The following is a 19042-nucleotide window of genomic DNA, read 5'->3' as shown; positions in this document are numbered from 1 at the left end:
TGTGGAAAAAAACTGAAAAAAGCAGTTTCTTCCTACACTCTTATGGCCCAGTCCCACGGTACGAGTTCATTCCAAGAGCTCTCCCGAATTTAAAATAAAATCAAACGCGTGGTAAGCACGGAGAATGAACGTAGCGGGTACGTCGGAGCTCGGGGACGTCTCTTAGCGGCTCGTAACGTTAACGGCAGGTACTCGGGAAGACTAGCTAATGGCAGGTAAGCTCGGGAAGACTCGTGAAGATTTTTCAACATGTCCACGAGAGCCCCGAGTACCGACGAACGGCCATTACTGTAAATCTCCGAGTTCGAATCAGGGCAAACTCGTGGAGAACTCTTTGAATGAACTCACAATCTGATCAGGGCAGGTTTCTATTGAATAGCAGGCTGGGACTCTATTAATTAGAGCGCAGGAGGATGAGGGGTGATCTCATAGTTGTGTACAAAGGAGAGGAATAGATCGGGTAGACGTACGGAGTCTCTTGCCCAGAGTAGGGGAATCGAGGACTAGAGGACAGAGGCTTAAGGTGAATGATTTAATAGGAACACAAAGGGGTGGCGGGTGTGTGGAACGAGCTACAGGAAGAGGTAGTAGAGGCAGGGACTATCGCAACGTTTAAGAAATATTTAGAGAGGTACTTGGATAGGACAGGTTTAGAGGGATATGGGCCAAACGCAGGTAAGTGGGATGGGGCATGTTGACCGGTGAGGGTAAGTTGGGCTGAAGGGCCTGTTTCTACGCTGTGTCACTCCATGACTCAATGTATGTAAAGCAAGGCACCCACAGACCGCGATCCAACAGTACACAGGTAAACCATCGAGTGACGTTGAGAGGCTGTTCTCCAAAGCTCATACTGTTTCTCCATCCTGTTACCACAAACCTTTTTTCAGTTCATTAAGTGGCGCAGCGGTAAACTGCGCCGGAGACCCGGGTTCGATCCTAACTGCGGGTGCTGCCCGTACAGACCCGGGTCTTTCACCGGGTGCTCCAGTCTCCTCTCACATTCCAGAGATACAGGTTTGTAGGTTGCGTCTCTGGAGAGAAGGAATGGCCGAGACCCTTCTTCAGACCCGAAACGTCGCCCATTCCTTCTCTCCACAGATGCTGCCTCACCCGCTGAGCTACTCCAGCATTTTGTGTCGACCTTCGATTTAAACCAGCATCTGCAGTTCCTTCTTAGAGGTTTGTAGGTTAATTGTCCCTAGTGTGTAGGGTAGAGCTAGTGTGAAGGTGATCGTTGGTCGGTACGGACTCAGTGGGCCGAAGGGCCTGTTTCCCCACTGTATCTCCCTAAATCTTTTATGTCCACTTGAAAATGTGGAGTGGGCCTCAATTTAGCATCTCATCCTGAAAACCTGCTGCCTCACAGCACCAGAGCCCCGGGTTCGATCCTGACCTTGGGTGCTGTCTGTGTGGAGTTTGTACGTTCTCACCGTGACCGCGTGGGCTATCACCGGGTGCTCCGGTTTCCTCCCACATCCCAAAGGCGTGCGGGTTTGCAGATTAATGTGTAAAGATTGCCTCTTGTGTGTAGGGAGTGGATGGAAAAGTGGGGTAACAAGGGGCTAGTGTGGACCCATTGGGCCGAATGGCCTGTTTCCGTGCTGTATCTTACCCTACAGTGAGACTGACATGCAGAATGGGAGCGCTATGAACCAAATGACACCAGTCCCCACAAATGCGTGAATTAATAGTAGTTTTGCAAATTGAAAGCAGAATTCCTAACTGCGATCGTTCACCAGCAGTTGTCACTTTTTAACAAAAAACTCTTTCAATTAAATGGTTTTGAATCATTTCAGCTGTGTCCTATTTTCTCCACATAACAGCACGAGGGGGAGAGTGCGAGAGAGAGCAAATTGTGAAAGCTGACAGGAAGATTAAGTTGTGTGTTGTGTTCTGTCTGCTCCATCTGAGTTGGCCCGAGTGTCGCTTCTGTGCGATACTCCTGTTATGATTCACCCTCGACACGCAGGCTTTGCTGTTCAATGCAAACATCTGCTTAGACAAGCGAGCGCTGCTTCCTTGCGATTTGCCACTTGAACTCGTTTCACAAAATCCCGTTGGGCCCGCCAGTCTCCAGTCAATAAACAAACCCACTTGCAGGTGTAAACGAGCTTGTCGCGGCCTGCTTGCGACGCTGGAATGGTCCTTCTGCCCTTCATTACTGCCCACCTCGTCCACGAACAAAGGCAGCATCGATGTTTTTTTTAATGTTTAGTTTAGAGATACAACGCGGAAACAGGCCCTTCGGCCCACCGGGTCCGCGCCGACCAGCGATCCCCGCATCTTATAGAAACTTACAAAATTCTTAAGGGGTTGGACAGGCTAGATGCAGGAAGATTGTTCCCGATGTTGGGGAAGTCCAGAACTAGGGGTCACAGTTTAAGGATAAGGGGGAAGTCTTTTAGGACCGAGATGAGGAAATCATTTTTTACACAGAGAGTGGTGAGTCTCTGGAATTCTCTGCCACAGAAGGTAGTTGAGGCCAGTTCATTGGCTATATTTAAGAGGGAGTTAGATGTGGCCCTTGTGGCTAAAGGGATCAGGGGGTATGGAGAGAAGGCAGGTACAGGATACTGAGTTGGATGATCAGCCACGATCATATTGAATGGCGGTGCAGGCTCGAAGGGCCGAATGGCCTACTCCTGCACCTATTTTCTATGTTTCTATGTTAACACCCACTAGGAACAATTTTTACATTTATATCAGTTTATTTATTCGTTTATATATTTATACAATGGTATATGGACACACTGATCTGTTCTGTAGTCATGCCGACTATGTTCTGGTGTGCTAAAGCAAAGCAAGAATTTCATTGTCCTATCAGGGACACCTGACAATATACTCTTTTGAACTCTTGACCCGATTATCCTACAAACCTGTGGATCTTTGGAGCGTGGGAGGAAACCGAAGATCTCGGAGAAAACCCACGCAGGTCACTGGGACAACGTGCAAACTCCGTACAGACAGTTCACCCGCAGTCGGGATCGGACCCGGGTCTCCGTCGCTGCGTTCGCTGTAAGGGAGCAACTCTACCGCTGTGCCACCGTGATGTTCTTTACATAACGGCTACTGCCTGCCCGTCCCACCATCCACCTCGCCCGTCATCACTGCCTGTGTAGGTGGGCTTTGATTAGGGGAAACGATAGCGGGCATAAATAGATGAGTGGGAATCAGGAACCAAGTGTGAGTCAACAAACTGCGAGCCTACATGTACCTCTTTGGAGTGCGTGAGGAAACCGAAGATCTCGGAGAAAACCCACGGGGAGAACGTGCAAACTCCGTACAGACAGCACCCATAGTCGGGATCGAACCCGGGTCTCCGGCGCTGCATTCGCTGTGAGGCAGCAACTCTACCGCTGCGCCGCCGTGCCGCCCATTTCTCTTCTTTTTCTCCAGAGATGCTGCCTGACCCGCTGAGTTGATCCAGCTTTCTGTGTGTATCTTCAGTTTAAACCAGCATCTTCGTGTTGGTCGGTGGCAGGTCCAATAATCCTTCAGTGGCTTGGCCAAGGAGGTCTTCAATCAGCATGCCAGACCTTCTCCCAAAGTCCTTTTAATCCTTTTTTTTCAATTATTTATCCACTTTTCTTTTGAAATCCCATTAAACATACGTCAGAATTGAAATATTGGCTGAGACTTTATACTTGCCTTTACTGCATTACTGACTCAGATGTATGATCTTATGAAATTGATCAAGCAACGAACTTGATCTGTTAACAAGCCAGTATTCCAGGGTGTCTTGTGCTGACGTTTGCTTTAAAGACTTTTGTCAAGATTTTGTTACTTTCCCAACTTGGCACAAGAAACACAACAGTGTGTATTAAAATGGAAAGTTAGTATTTAATGTGTGGGGGGGGGGGGGGGGGGGGGGGGATCTCATTGAATGTCTGTGGAATTCTCTGCCTCAGAGGGCGGTGGAGGCCGGTTCTCTGGATATTTTCAAGAGAGAGCTAGATAGGGCTCTTAAAAATAGCGGAGTCAGGGGATATGGGGAGAAGGCAGGAACGGGGTACTAATTGGGGATGATCAGCCATGATCACATTGAATGGTGGTGCAGGCTCGAAGGGCCAAATGGCCTACTCCTGCACCTATTGTCTATTGAAACTTACAGAATAATGAAAGGCACAGATAGAGTGGATGTGGAGAGGATGTTTCCACTAGTGGGAGAGTCTAGGACCAGATGGCACAGCCTCAGAATTAACGGTCGTTCCTTTCAAAAGGAGATGAAGAGGGATTTCTTTAGTCAGAGGGTGGTGAATCTGAGGAATTCATTGCTACAGACGGCTGTGGAGGCCAATGGATATTTTTAAGGCACAGCCTGATAGATTCTTGGGTGTCAGGGGTTCTGGGGAGAAGGCAGGAGAATGAGATTGGGAGGGAGAGATAGATCAGCCATGATTGAATGGCGGAGTAGACCTGATGGGCCGAATGGCCTAATTCTGCTCCTGTGACTTATGAACTTAGAGTTTGCATCAATCTATCTATCTATATTACTAAAACTCTCATCTTGACCACTTCCTGTTTTTCTGTTTCATGATTTGAGAAAAAACGCTGCCACTTACGGCCGTATTGCCTGCGTGACGCGCAAATGACGCCCAAGTGGGGCAGGCTCTTAACTGTCTAAAGCTTTGGTCAGGCTGCATTTGGAGTATTGCGTGCAGTACTGATCGCCCCCATTACAGGAAGAATGTGGAGGTTTTGGAGACGGTGCAGAGGAGGTTCACCAGAATACTGCCTGGATTAGAGGTGTTATCTGTCAGGGGAGGTTGGACAAATTTGGATTATTGGGCATCAGAAGTTAACAGGAGACCCAATGGAGGCATCTAAGTATATGGGACGTATATAGATAGGGTAGACAGTCAAAATCTTTTTTGCAGGGTGGGAATGTCAAGCACTGGAGCTCATAGATTCATGGTGAGAAGGGCAGAGTTGGCAGATGATGTGCAGGGCAAGTTTTTGTACCTGGTGTTTGGGACGAGATGCGTTAACATAGGCATGAACATATGCAGGGAATGGAGGGCTGTGGGTAACGTACAGGCAGAGATTAGTTTAGTTTAGTTGAGATTAGCGATACAGCGCGGAAACTGAGCCTTCGGCCCGCCGTGCCCGCGTCGACCAGCGATCCCCGCATACTAATGCCCCCTGTCCCACTTAGGAAACCTGAACGGAAACCTCTGGAGACTTTGCGCCCCGCCCAAGGTTTCCGTGCGGTTCCCGGAGGTTGCAGGTGGTTGCCGGAGGTTGCAGGTAGTGGAAGCAGGTAGGGAGACTGACAAAAACCTCCGGGAACCGCACGGAAACCTTGGGCGGGGCACAAAGTCTCCAGAGTTTTCCGTTCTGGTTTCCTAAGTGGGACAGGGGCATTACACTATCCTACCCACACCAGGGACATTTTACATTTTTTACCGAAGCCAATTAACCTACAAACCTGTTAAGTTTTTGGGGTGTGGGGAGGGAACTGGAGCACCCGGAGAAAACCCACGCAGGTCACGGGGAGAACGTGCAAACTCCGTACAGGCAGCACCCGTAGTCAGGATCGAACCCGGGTCTCTGGCGCTGTGAGTCAGCGACTCTACTGCTGCCTTGTTTGGCTTGACACTGTGTTGAGCGAGAACATTGTGGGACAAAGAGCCTGCTCTAACTTCCAAGCAGATATCATTGAGCTGGGGTTGATTTGCTGCTTGAGCAGCTCCAGTTATTCGTGCGGTGAAGACAGATGGCCCACGCACCATGTGTGGAGGTGGTTGTCCACCCGAGGGAGGGGGATGCCCTCTGCCTCTGACCTTTCCAACCCTTCATATATCACACCTTGATCAGCAGAGCAGCGGGCCATGAGAGGTCATCCACACTCACCTTGAACTGACAAGGCCGACTTACCTGTAGTCTTTAGTTTAAGGTAGACAAAAATGCTGGAGAAACTCAGCGGGTGCGGCAGCATCTATGGAGTGAAGGAAATAGGCAATGTTTCGAGCCGAAACTCTTCTTCAGACTCAGTTTAGTTTAATTCAGTTTAATTTAGTTCAGTTCAGCTCAGTTCAGTTTCGTTTAGTTCTGGGTTTTTTTAGTTTAATTCAGTTTAGCTTACTTTATTTCAATTCAATTACATTTAGTTTGGAGACCAGCGATCCCCGGACACTAACACTATCCCACAGAAACCCAGAAGAAGGGTTTCGGCCCGAAACGTCGCCTATTTCCTTCGCTCCATAGATGCTGCTGCACCCGCTGAGTTTCCCCAGCAATTTTGTGTACCTTTAACACTATCCTGCACCCGCTGAGTTTCCCCAGCAATTTTGTGTACCTTTAACACTATCCCACACACTGCTTGCGGGCGCTGTCTGTGTGGAGTTTCCCCGTTCTCCCCCCCGACCCACGTGGGTTTTCTCCGGGTGCTCCGGTTTCTTCCCACACTCTAAAAACATACATGCAGGTTTGTAGGTTAATTGGCCTGGTATAAATGTAAGTTGTCTCCAGTGTGTGTAGGATAGTGTTAGTGTGCGGGGATCGCTGGTCTGTGTCGAAAGGCCTATTTTCTCGCAGTATCTAGAAACTAAACAAAACCCAAGTTAATTGGTTTCTTTAAAATTGTCTAACTAGTGTTGGTTGGTGCGGACTCAATGGGCCGAAGGGCCTGTTTCCACGCTGTATCTCTGAATTAAAACTAAACTAAACTTGTAGGTAGACAAAAATGCTGGGGAAACTCAGCGGGTGAGGCAGCATCTATGGAGCGAAGGAAATAGGCGACGTTTCGGGCTGATGCTGATGTGGGGGTGGGGGCAGGGAGAGGGGGGGGGGGGGCTTGTGGGTGCGGGAAGAAGAAACAAAGAGGTGGTTATGCTTCTTTACAATTGTCCCCTAGGTGCCTATGATAGAACTAGTGTTGGTCGGCGCGGACTCAATGGGCCGAAGGGCCTGTTTCCACGCTGTATCGCTGAGCTAAAACTAAACAAATACACTGTATGAGGTGCGGTTTAAATGATGAGGGGTTAACTTCGCTGCACACAGAAATGCTGGAGAAACTCAGCGGGTGCAGCAGCATCTATGGAGCGAAGGAAATAGGCAACGTTTCGGGACGAAACGTTGCCTATTTCCTTCGCTCCATAGATGCTGCTGCACCCGCTGAGTTTCTCCAGCACTTTTGTCCACCTTCGATTTTCCAGCATCTGCAGTTCCTTCTTAAACTCTTATGCACTTTCTTATTTAAACCTGGAGATAGCAACATAGACAATAGTTGCAGGAGTAGGCCATTCAGCCGCTCGAGCCAGCACCGCCATTCAATATGATCATCCAAGATCAGTAGTGTAGACAGAAATGCTGGAGAAACTCAGCGGGTGCAGCAGCAGCAGCATCTATGGAGCGAAGGAAAGAGGCAACGTTTCGGGCCCGAAACGTTGCCTATTTCCTTCGCTCCATAGATGCTGCTGCTGCTGCTGCTGCACCCGCTGAGTTTCTCCAGCATTTTTGTCTACCTTCGATTTTTCAGCATACAATACAATACAATACAATACGGTTTTATTCGTCACATTGCACATAAAGTGCAAGTGAAATGAATTTGCAGTTCCTTCGTAATAAATCAAATCTGCAGTTCCTTCTTAATACCTTCGCCACACGATGACTTTGCGACACTATTTTCTGCTGTTTTAATTACAGGGTGCACCATTGGAAAATAATTAAAACGGTAATATATATTTATTGCTTGGAGACTTGGAACAGGGACAATGATAAGGGACAGATCCAGCCAACTAAAATAAGAATGCAATCAACGGCATCCACTGAGTTTGCACAGGTGGGGGTTGGAGACTGCTGTGAGCCATCAGCTGCTGGTTGGTTTAAACATATGTGCTGTGCTTGCCAATATGTACATATTTGATGCATGGTGCAAAACTGCTGTCATTTTACGACCATTAGTAAATCACTCCCCCCACCCCCCCCCCCCCCCCCCCTTCCCTTCCCTGTCCCCTCTATTTCTCCCCTCTATATCTCCCGTTCCCAGTCTCTCCATCCCCTTAATCTTACAGCTTTATTATGCCCCTGTCCCACTTGGGAAACCTGAACGGAAACCTCTGGAGACTTTGCGCCCCACCCAAGGTTTTTTCACCCAGAGAGTGGTGAATCTGTGGAACTCTCTGCCACAGAAGGTAGTTGAGGCCAGTTCATTGGCTACATTTAAGAGGGAGTTAGATTTGGCCCTTGTGGCTAAAGGGATCAGGGGGTATGGAGAGAAGGCAGGTACAGGATCCTGAGTTGGATGATCAGCCATGATCATATTGAATGGCGGTGCAGGCTCGAAGGGCCGAATGGCCTACTCCTGCAACTATTTTCTATGTTTCTATGTTTCCGTGCGGTTCCAGGAGGTTGCAGGTGGTTGCCGGAGGTTGCAGGTAGTGGAAGCAGGTAGGGAGACTGACAAAAACCTCCGGGAACCTACGGGAACCGCACGGAAACCTTGGATGGGGCACAAAGTCTCCAGAGGTTCCTTTCAGGTTTCCTAAGTGGGACAGGGGCATTAGAGTCATATGGCTTGGAAACAGGCCCTTCGGCCCAAATCGCCTATGCCGACCATGATGCCCATGTCTCTCGGCACCTTTCCTATCCACTTACCTGTATAGAAACATAGAAACATAGAAAATAGGTGCAGGAGGAGGCCATTCGGCCCTTCGAGCCAGCACCGCCATTCATTGTGATCATGGCTGATCGTCCCCTATCAATAACCCGTGCCTGCCTTCTCCCCATATCCCTTGACTTCACTAGCCCCTAGAGCTCTATCTAATTCTCTCTTAAATCCATCCAGTGACTTGACCTCCACTGCCCACTGTGGCAGGGAATTCCATAAATTCACAACTCTCTGGGTGAAAAAGTTTTTTATCACCTCAGTCTTAAATTACCTCCTCTTTATTCTAAGACTGTGGCCCCTGGTTCTGGACTCGCCCAACATTGGGAACATTTTTCCTGCATCTAGCTTGGCCAGTCCTTTTATAATTTTATAGGTTTCTATAAGATCTAAGTCTTCTAAGTGTTGTTATAGTACCTGCCTCAGCTACCTCCTCTGGCAGCTCGTTCCTTACACCCATCCTCTCAAACTCTGTCTCCTTCTCTTAGGTCAAGAACAATACAAGCATGCACTTAAAGAGAGGATGAAAAGAGTAGCAAAGAACTGCAGATGCTAGCAATATGGACTAGATGGAAAGGCCAGATTTGGAGGCATATGGGCCAAATGCAGGCAAGTGGGACTAGTGTAGATGGGTGTACAAAATCATGAGAGGAATAGATCGGGTAGATGCACACTCACCCAAACCGTCACCCATTCATTCCTTCTCTCCAGAGAATGCTGCCTGTCCCACTAAGTTACTCCAGCATTTTATGTCTACCTTAAACTAAACTAGTCACAGTTTGATGTCTTGTAGACAAAAGTGCTGGAGAAACTCAGCGGGTGCAGCAGCATCTATGGAGCGAAGGAAATAGGCAACGTTTCGGGCCAAAACCCTAAAGGACCTGAAACGTCACCTGTCCATTTTCTCCATAGATGCTGCCTGACACGCTGAGTTACTCCAGCACTTTGTGGCTGTAAACAATTGATTGATTGGTCAATTGATTAATCGATCACCTGATCGATTGATCGATTGATTTTTTGATTGATTAATAGATTGATCGATTGATTTTTTGATTGATCGATTGGTTGAAAAATGCAACATGGAAACTGACCCTTCGACCCACCGAGTCCATGCCGACCATCGATCACCCTTTCACACCAGTTCTCCCCCACTTTTGCATCCACTCCCTGCACACTCAGAGGCCAATGAACTTTCAAAATGAGTTACGGAATTAGTTATGGTCAGTTTTCTACTTGAGAGATCTCATTTTAAACTAGATGTTCTAATGTTCCGCATTCTTCCTCGGTGTTAGCATCTCAGCAATATACTCAGCCAAGTTCAGGTGCATCCATTTCAGTAAATTAAATATACTACATGCTCCATTTAACCAGTCATTCCTTCACATGTCTGGCAGCTCCAGGTTTTAACATCGCAATGTATTGTCACAGAGATTTTTCCATTGATGATTAAATTGTTTGTCTAATTTAATATGTGAGCAATTTGAAAAATTGCAGTGAACCCCCTGATCTCGCTCTGTGGTGTTTAATAGGCAAGTTTGATTGGGATTAGGTTTGGTTCAGTCCTTACAGCGTTTCAATAAACTATTGAAAAGTTTCTGATTATGCTTTGGCAAACTTGGCCAATGTTCTTGTCCAAGATTTAGGCTTAGGTTAGCTTGGAGATACAGCATGGGATCAGGCCCTTTGGCCCACCAAGTCCACACTGTCCATCCATCACCCGTTACTTACTTACTTAATGATACAGCATAAAAAAAGGCCCTTCAGCCCATCGCGTACATGCCGATACTCGATCACATTAGTTGTACTTTATCCAATGTTCTCATCCACTCCCTACACCTTCGGGGCAATTTACAGAGGGACTACAAACCCACAGTTCTTTGGGAGGGGGGAGGAATCCGGAGCACCCACGTGGTCCCCAGCGAGAACGTGCAAACTCCACACAGACAGTACCTGAGGTCAATATCGAACCCGGGTCTCTGGAGCTGTGAGGCAGAATCTCTCCCCGCTGTTCCACCCTGTTGCCCAAGTTTAGGAATAGATTCAGAAATTGCCAATATTGCAAACAAAACCATTTTAAAGTTTTCATTATATTTATTTCAGGACTGAGATTGGTAGTAGGGTGGAATGAGCTACATTTTGGGAATAACTTACTGCTAGAAAGGATTAGGACTAACCTTAACCCTAATGCATTTATGGGGTGTTCCTAAATGCCCAGGTGAAGAGGGAAGTGAATAGTCTTCCTGACTCACCCCAGAAAGTGCTTTTACTATAAAATTAAATTAAATTAAATTTCTTTATTTATATAGCACATTTTTAGTCAACTTGCATTGACCCCAAAGTGCTTCACATAATTACATCCACACACACAGGCAAAGGTGGGTGAAGTGTCTTGCCCAAGGACACAACGACAGTATGCACTCCAAGCGGGATTCGAACCAGCTACCTTCCGGTTGCCAGCCGAACACTTAGCCCATTGTGCCATCCATCGTCCCTTGACGCCGCGGAGACAGGCCCTTCGTGCCCACCGAGTCCGTGCCGACCAGCGATCACCCCATACACTAGCCCTATCCTAAACACTGGGGACGATTTACAATTTTTCCAAAGCCAATTAACCTACAAACCTGTATGTGTTTGGAGTGTGGGAGGAAACCTGGGGCACCTGGGGGAAACCTGGGACACCTGGGGAAAACCCACGCAGGTCACGGGGAGAACGTACAAACTCCGTACAGACAGCACCCGTAGTCAGGATCGAACCCGGGTCTCCGGCGCTGTGAGGCAGCAACTCTGTGCCACCACGCTGCTTTTGTGCAGGGAGCCCCAAGTAAAAGACACTTGGACAGGTGCATATTTAGGAAAAGTTTAGATGGAAGACACAAAGTCTTAGAGTAAGTCAGAGGATCAGGCAACATCTCTGGAGGACATGGATAGGTGACGTATTGTGTCAGGAGTCTTCTTCAGACTGATTGTGGAGGTGGGGCAGTGGGGGAATAAATCTGGAAAAGAGGAAGAGCAGGAAAAGGCCTGGCAGGTAATACGTTAATACAGATGAGGGTTTTTTTTGACATGCAGTTGGTTGGCCAAAGGCCAGAGTTAAAAAGGCAGAAAGCGTGAAACTAAAGGATTGAAGTTAAACACAAAGTGCCGGAGTAACTCAGCGGGTCAGGCAGCATCTGAGTTACTCCAGCACTTTGTGTCTTATTTTGTAAGCAAGCATCTGCAGTTCCTCGTATCCACATTAGATTTGGCCACTTTTTCCTACTTCTGATGCCAAACTAACCTCAATCCTTAAAGAACTTGATACCGTTTGTTACTTTGCAATCTGTAAGGAGCATTGCGGGATCTCATTAACATTATGGATGTCCTCCTCACTAATAAAGCTCTAAACAAAATAAAGAAATCTAAATATCGATTCAGAAAGGTGACAAATTCACCTCATTCAAAACCTGACGTCTGGGATTCCACACACTGATGACTTAATAATGGTGATCCTTGCAGTAATGACAAATCAATTCAAGTACAGACTTACTCTGACAAATGGTGAAAATATTTGCAAATGCAACGTTTTGCATGTAATAGATAAAGATTAATTATTGTCAGTTTGGTTTATTCTACATTGATCCAGGACTTGGCTATAAAGCTGAATATATCAATCCGACCTGTTATGCTTTGGAGGTTAGAGATGCTTTAGTCTTTAGAGATGCAGTGTGGAAACAGGCCCTTCGGCCCAACGAGCCCGCACCGACCAGCCACCCCCCCCGTACACTAGTACGATCCAACTCACACTCAGGACAATTTAAAATTTTTACAGAATCTAATTCAACGACAAACGCGTACGTCTTTGGCGTGTCGCAGGAAACCGGAGCACCCGGAGAAAACCCACGTGGTCACGGGGAGAATGTACAAACACCGTACAGGCAGCACCTGTGGTCAGGATCGAACCCGGGTCTCTGGAGCTGTCAGGCAGCAACTCCACCGTGCCGCTTTAAAGGCATAAAGTGCTGGAGTACCTTGCGGGCGGCACGGTGGCGCAGCTGGTACGGCTGCCACCTCACAATGCCACAGACCTGAGTTTGATCCTGACCTCGTGGGAGTTTACATGTTCTCTCCCTGTGACCGGGTTGGTTTCCTCTGGGTGCTCCGGTTTCCTCCCACATCCCAATTGGCCTCTGTACATTGGCGCTCATGTGTGGGGAGTGGATGGGAAAGTGGGATAGTATAGATCTAGTATGAATGGGAGATCGATGATCGGAGTGGACTCAGTGGGCCGAATGGCCTGTTTCCTTGCTGTATCTCTAAATGAAACCAAACTAAACTAAACTGAACAACTCAGGGTCTGAAGAAGGGTCTCGACCTGAAACATCACCTATTCCTTCGCTCCATAGATGCTGCCTCACCCACTGAGTTTCTCCAGCATTTTTGGCTCAGGGGATCAGGCAGCATCTATGAAGAACATGGATAGGTGACATTTTAGGTCGGAACCCTCGATTGCAGTGGGGGGGGGGGGAGGGAGAGAAAGCTGGAATAGAGGTGGGGGGGCACGTCAAAGTGTGGCGAGTGATAGGTGGATACAGTTGAGGGGTTATTTTGAAGGCCAGATGGTTGGAAAACAATGAAAAGACGGCAAAGGTGGCGCAGGGGTAGAGTTGCTGCCTTACAGCGAATGCAGCGCCAGAGACCCGGGTTCGATCCCGACTACGGGTGCTGTCTGTACGGAGTTTGCACGTTCTCCCCGTGACCTGCGTGGGCTTTCTCCGAGATCTTCGGTTTCCTCCCACACTCTAAAGACGTGCAGGTTTGTAGGTTAATTGGCTTGGTGTAAATGTAAAAATTGTCCCTAGTGGGTGTAGGACAGTGCGGGGATCGCTGGTCGGCGCGGACCCGGTGGGCCGAAGGGCCTGTTTCCGCCAACTAAACTAAACGGAATGTGCGTGATAAAGATAGAATAGTGAAGCCAGAGGAAGGAATGTCGCTGGAGGGGGGAGGGGGGGAGAAACGCGTGTGGGGCGCAGGGAAGAGAGGGTGGTGGGGCGGGGAAAGAAGAGGGGGGGGGGGTGTGTGTGTGATGTTTGTAGGTTGGTGATCTAAAAGTGTGGAATACAACATCGCCTTACATTAGGAGCGATCACTATTCGCTGATTCAAGTCAGGAGGAGTCGGTTTCTTAATCATTTTCACAGATTGTTCTCATTAAAAGTTTCAGTAATAACGAGGTTTCATAAATCTTTTTGCTACCAAATCAATATGTGGGTTGTTATATTTCATTAAGAGCCAAATTGGCATGGAGGTAATATGTAAAGTTAATGAGGAGGAGAAGGTTGGGACAGATGCCTCAACTGGTTTAAAGGAGGTATGGTGTAAAGCTTTATGGGGCATGCGGTCTAAACTGATCAGATATACCACACATCAAGTCAAACTCAAGTACAATAGGTGGAGCAAAGGGGCAGATAGAGAGTGTAGAATATAGTTCTCAGCATTGTAGCGCATCAGGCAGCATCTCTGGATAAAGGTAATGAGTACAATAGACAATAGACAATAGACAATAGGTGCAGGAGTAGGCCATTCGGCCCTTCGAGCCAGCACCACCATCCAATGTGATCATGGCTGATCATCCCCAATCAGTGCCCTGTTCCTGCCTTCTCCCCATATCTCCTGACTCTGCTAGGGCGGTGGAGGCAGGTTCTCTGGATGCTTTCAAGAGAGAGCTAGATAGGGCTCTTAAAAATAGCGGACTCATTGGGGATATAGGGAGAAGGCAGGAACGGGGGGCTGATTGGGGATGATCAGCCATGATCACATTGAATGGCGGTGCTGGCTCAAAGGGCTGAATGGCCTACTCCTGCACCTATTGTCTATTGAAGAAGGGTCTCGAGCAAAACATCACCCATTCATTCTCTCCAGCGATGCTGCCTGTCCCGCTGAGTTTCTCCAGAATGTTGTGTCTATCTATGGAAAGAACAATGTCGCATTGTCACGAATTGTTTTGAAAGACTGTCGCATAATCATTCACTGAACTCCATTTCATGAGGTGCATATTTTATTAACTTGATCAAAGCCGCTAGCAGATTCAGTTGTTCCAGCCTTAAAGATTTTATGTCAAAAAATACCAATACGTACAAGGTTCTGGGAAGTAATGGAACAGATTTTGTGTTTTTTATTTTCCAATCTGTCAAATGTTATTGAGTTTCTCTGCTAGTGAAGCGGCTGGCAATTAAACTGCCCCGAACATCAGTATGGGCCGTCACAGTGGCGCAGCGCTAGAGTTGTTGCCTTAAGGTGGGCGGCTTGACTCACATCACAGCGGCCTCTGCAGTCCGTCTGTCTTTTTATTATTTTCTGTCTCGTTTCAATGTAGTTTTTATTTTATTTGTTTTGACGGGTTATGTGTGTGGGGGGCAGGGACTTTAAAATCTTTCTCCTGCACGGAGAACCCAACCTTTTCTTTGTCGGGTCTCTGTTGTCGTTGGGGGCCGAGCATCGTGGAGCGGCCTCCAGCAGGAACGACCTGGGGCTCCAGTCGCGGAGACTGCGGACCTACTCACCATCGCGGAGCTGGCCGAGTCCGGAGCGGGAGGAGCGGTGGTGGCGCGCTGCTGTGACCCGACCCCCGGAGTTTCGGAGGCTCCAACCGCAGGTCTGGCAGACAGGAACACCGGGAGCCCGCGGGTCCCTGCTGGGAGACCGCTTTTCGGGGCTTCCGCAACGGCGACTTCTCCCGCCCGAGTTGCGGGGTTGAAGATTACCTGGAGCGGGGCCTTACATCATCGCCCCGCGCGGCTTGGAATGGCTGCGGGACTTTGCTAGCGCCCGCCGGGGGCTCCAACAACAAGACCCGGAGCGCGGCCTTGCATCACCCGGCGCGGCGTTAATGGCCGCGGGACAATTACCATCGCCCGCCGGGGGCTTTGACTTTGACTCTGACATCGGGGGGGAGAGGGGAGTGCAGGGGAGAGATACGTTTTTTGCCTTCCATCACAGCGAGGAGGAGATGCGCTGTGATGGATGTCTGTGTAAATTGTGTTGTGTCTTGGGTCTTTTGCTTTTTGTATGTATGACTGCAGAAACAACATTTCATTTGGACCTCAACGAGATTCAAATGACAAATAAAATTGTATTGTATTGTATTGTATTGTATTAAGACCCTGTCCCACTTTCCCGAGTTGCTAACAAATTCTCCCGAGTTTTTCCCATTATTCAAACTCGGAGATGTCAGCCGTAGGTACTCGGGGCTATTGTTTTTACTCGTGGACATTTTTCAACATCTTGAAAAAACGTCCCGACTTACCTGATGCCCCGAGTACTTACGGCTGGCGTTACCAGTTGTTACGAAATATCTACGGCCTCCCACGGACTCGTTACGGACTCCTGCGGACATTCTCTGAGTTTGAATCAAGGGGAAAACTCGGAGAATTCGTGAGTAACTCGGGAATGTGGGACAAGGCAGAAACTCTACCAGCCAGAGACCCGGGTTCGATCCCGACTACGGTTGCCGTCTGTACGGAGTTTGCACGTTCTCCCCGTGACCCGCGTGAGTTTTCTCCGAGATCTTCGGTTTCCTCCCACGCTCCAAAGACGTGCAGGTTTGTAGGCTAATTGGCTTGGTGTAAATGTAAATTGTCCCTAGTGAGTGTAGGATGGTGTTAGTGTGCGGGGATCGCTGGTCATCATGGACTCGATGGGCCGAAGGGCCTGTATCCGTGCTGCATCTCTAAACTAAACAACGAAACGAAACCTTAGCACTCGGTAGTAGGGACAAACTGCTTGTAAACAGGAACCATGGACATCCATGGAGACGGGGAAGATGGAGGTGGTGGCGCTGGGCAAGGAGCGAGACTAGGGGAATCGAGAACCAGAGGTTGTAGGTTTAAGGTGAGGGGGGAGGGGGAAAGATTTAATGGGAACCCGAGGGGTAACTTCTTCAAGCAAAGGGCGGTGGGTGTATGGAACGAGCTGCCGGAGGAGCTAGTTGAGGCAGGGACTATCCCATCGTTTAAGAAACTGTTGGACAGGCACACGGATAGGACTTGTTTAGAGGGATATGGACCAAGCGCAGGCAAGTGGGACTAGAGTATCTGGGACATTGTTGGCCAGTGTGGGCAAGTTGGGCCGAAGGGCCTGTTTCCACACTGTATCACTCTATGACTCTAATTAAGCATTTCGGACCATCGGGTCTACTCTGAAATTCAATCATGGCTTTTCTATCTCTCCCTCCTCCCCCCATTCTCCTGCCTTCTCCCCATAACCCCTGACACCCGTACTCATCGAGAATCTGTCTATCTCTGCCTTAAAAATATCCATTGACTTGGCCTCCACAGCCTTCTGTGGCAATGAGTTCCACAGGTTCACCACCTTTGGCAAACTGCGAACCTTACATGTACTGGCTCCGTGGGCGGATCCTGAGTCGTTGAGATTCCTGGCATTCAGTATTCTTTCAGATTAATAAAACACTATTATATTCTGTCTGGAACGGTTCCCGCGGCCTTTCTGTCGATCTATCTATCCCGACTCTGTGCATCTACCCGATATAGTCCTCGCAAGATCTCAGACACATGCTGTGCTTCACTCTGTTTAAGCAAAAGGATTTGAGTATAGGAGCAGGGAGGTTCTACTGCAGTTGTACAGGGTCTTGGTGAGACCACACCTGGAGTATTGCGTACAGTTTTGGTCTCCAAATCTGAGGAAGGACATTATTGCCATAGAGGGAGTGCAGAGAAGGTTCACCAGACTGATTCCTGGGATGTCAGGACTGTCTTATGAAGAAAGACTGGATAGACTTGGTTTATACTCTAGAATTTAGGAGATTGAGAGGGGATCTTATAGAAACTTACAAAATTCTTAAGGGGTTGGACAGGCTAGATGCAGGAAGATTGCTCCCGATGTTGGGGAAGTCCAGGACAAGGGGTCACAGCTTAAGGATAAGGGGGAAATCCTTTAAAACCGAGATGAGAAGAACTTTTTTCACACTGAGAGTGGTGAATCTCTGGAACTCCCTGCCACAGAGGGTAGTCGAGGCCAGTTCATTGGCTATATTTAAGAGGGAGTTAGATGTGGCCCTTGTGGCTAAGGGGATCAGAGGGTATGGAGAGAAGGCAGGTACGGGATACTGAGTTGGATGATCAGCCATGATCATATTGAATGGCGGTGCAGGCTCGAAGGGCCGAATGGCCTACTCCTGCACCTAATTTCTATGTTTCTATGTTTCTATGTAAGAAGGAACTGCAGATGCTGGAAAATCGAAGGTAGACAAAAATGCTGGAGAAACTCAGCGGGTGCAGCAGCATCTATGGAGCGAAGGAAATAGGCAACGTTTCGGAACGAAACCCTTCAGGAAGGAAATAGGCAACGTTTCGGGCTGAAACCCTTCAGGAAGGAAATAGGTAACGTTTCGGGCCGAAACGATTTGCGAGTTCCCATTTATAATTGAACGCAACCACGCAGCACTTGGAAACAAGTCCGTTTGAAGTGAGCCGTTCTTTTATGCAGCTGACTTACCCAGTCAGATAAGATGGGAATCGAATCGATCGTTAGACGGCAATTGAATTTATTTTTACACCAATAGACTTCAGTGAACAAGTCTACTTAAATGTTTAAATCATTGCTAATGTGGGGAAGAATATTTTGAATTCTGCGGGTACTTGAGGTGACGTTCGTCATATACGGACAGAGCGATGTATAAAATAATAAAACTCGGAATTTGTGTGAGAAGCTGCAAGAGTGGAATTTTGCATAGCTGCTGAATATTTGATTCACGCTGTCAGGTGGACAGGACCAAGGAGCTGCCGAGCCTTTGAAGTTTCAGGAGATGTCTGGAGATGGTGTGGGTGGTGTACAGAAGCGATGAAACGTAATCCATCTACACCCACACCAAACACGGTGCTTAAATCATTCGCACCCTCTTAAATATAACATCAAGTGCCTCCGAATGATGGGGAGAAATTAGAGAGCCCACCTGATAACCAGTGCCGCAAAGGGATTCATTTTGTGATTGGAATCGGACAAAACAAGATGTACAGTGCTGGAGTTACTCAACGGGTCATGGGGCATCTCTGGAGCGCATGGAGAAAGCAGGTGGCCGTTCAGATCCACATTTGAGTCGAGGATTTGAGTTTAGGAGCAAGGAGGTCCTACTGCAGTTGTACGGGGCCCTGGTGAGACCACACCCGGAGTATTATGTGCAATTTTGGTCTCCTAATTTGAGGAAGGACATTATTGCTATTGAGGGAGTGCAGCGTAGGTTCACCAGGTTAATTCCCAGGATGGCGGGACTGACATTTGATGAAAGAATGGGTCAATTGGGCTTGTATACAGTGGAATTTAGAAGGATGAGAGGCGATCTTATAGAAACATATAACATTCTTAAAGGATTGGACAGGCTAGATGCAGGAAAATGTTCCTGATGTTGGGGGAGTCCAGAATTAGGGGTCACAGTTTAAGAATA

The sequence above is a fragment of the Amblyraja radiata genome, chromosome 27, assembly GCF_010909765.2.
Source record: "Amblyraja radiata isolate CabotCenter1 chromosome 27, sAmbRad1.1.pri, whole genome shotgun sequence".
Taxonomy (NCBI): Eukaryota; Metazoa; Chordata; class Chondrichthyes; order Rajiformes; family Rajidae; genus Amblyraja; species Amblyraja radiata.
The sequence above is the reverse complement of the archived record's forward strand: the minus strand, read 5'-3'. Positions refer to the sequence as shown.